Source organism: Selaginella moellendorffii, unplaced genomic scaffold (assembly GCF_000143415.4).
Source record: "Selaginella moellendorffii unplaced genomic scaffold, v1.0 SELMOscaffold_264, whole genome shotgun sequence".
NCBI classification, from domain to species: domain Eukaryota; kingdom Viridiplantae; phylum Streptophyta; class Lycopodiopsida; order Selaginellales; family Selaginellaceae; genus Selaginella; species Selaginella moellendorffii.
Window position 1 is genome coordinate 5,001 of NW_003314522.1, and position 1,434 is coordinate 6,434.

Genomic DNA, 1,434 nt, shown 5'->3' on the forward strand with positions numbered 1-1,434 from the left:
ACGTACTCGGGCTTTTGCTCGGGCTCGCGTTTGGACTTGGCTCCTGCTCACGCTCAAGCTTGAACTCGGACTGGGACAAATAGCCAAAAGCTTTTGTCCCAGAAAGAGGAGGGACTTTCTTACCTGTAGGATGATGGGTGGGGAGTGGAGGCTCTCGGGCAGCTGGGGTTGAACTGCGGCTGCCCAGCTCTGCTTCCCATACAAACGAGAGTTGGCTCGCTTGCCAGGGTCACGTCGTGGCGCTTCGATGGCTCCCCTTGTGTGCCTCACCTTGTGGGCTTCCCGTGCCCACCGGCCGAAGGAAACGGTGCTCAGCTGCTCTGGTGGCAAGCACGTGCAGCATCCGTCCAGGTGTTACCCGATCGGCGATCCAGACGCGGAACTCCCGACGTGGGATGCCTAGGCAGTGTCGCATGTGTGAGTGCTCGTGGCCTTTGGCCGGTGGCGTGGGGGGGGCCTCCCCAGTATTGATGGGGGGTGGGGTTGTGCAAGGGTTCTCGGCTGCGGAGAGCCTCGGCGTGGCTTCCCTGGCACCCACTCCAGCGTTTGGCAGAGTCGTGCTGTGCGGTCCATGGGCATGGCCTTGGGACCACATCCGCACGCCTGTCGGGCGAGGGGGAGGGAGGCAGCAGTGTGGTCCTCCGGGCTTCCAAGGGAGGCGAGCCTCGGGGGTGGCACGGCTGCTTGGCAAGGGCCAGCGTCACGCGGCGGGAAAGGGGAGGGGCCCCCACCTGCCGTGCGACGGAGGGAGGAAGGGGGGAGGACTCTCCCGGGCCCAAACCGCGCGGAGAAGCCTCAGCCTGCGTGCGTGTGAGGGAGGGGGGGAAGGCCCTGCCCGCCTGCCACGTGGCACGAAAGGCGGGGGGAGGGGAAAAAAAAGTGGCCCGGAATGTCTGGGGCCCAAAACGCGCGATTTTTCGCGAAAAGTTGGGAAGGTACCACGTGTTCCGCGGGCTTTTTTTGGGGCCCAAAACGCGCGATTTTCACGAAAAGTTGGGGAGGTACCCCGCATTTCGCGGGGCGCGTTTTGGGGCCCAAAACGCGCGATTTTTCGCGAAAAGTTGGGAAGGTACCATGTGTTCCGCGGGCTTTTTTGGGCCCAAAACGCGTGATTTTCACGAAAAGTTGGGGAGGTACCCCGCATTTCGCAGCGTGCATTTTGGGGCCCAAAACACGGTCTTCGTGAATTGTTGGGGAGATACCACACGTCCCGCAGGTTTTTTGGCACCCAAAAAGAACACGGGATTGTGGAGGTACACTGCAGCTTTGGATCAGCTGCCCCACTATAAGAGTAGGGGGAGTGTGAAATATTTCAGAGTGGGTTCAAACCGTGACTATGGCACTGGATCCCATTAGACCTCCAAAGTTAAGCGTCCCTGGGCTCGAATAGTACTGGGCTGGGTGACCACCCGGGAAGTCCAAGTGACCCCCTCT

The 1,434-nt window shown here is 61.2% G+C and overlaps 1 pseudogene; it reads left to right on the forward strand.

Moving 5' to 3' along the window:
• Nucleotides 1-1,315: 1,315 nt before the first annotated feature.
• LOC112343873 lies at nt 1,316-1,434 on the forward strand (annotated as a pseudogene).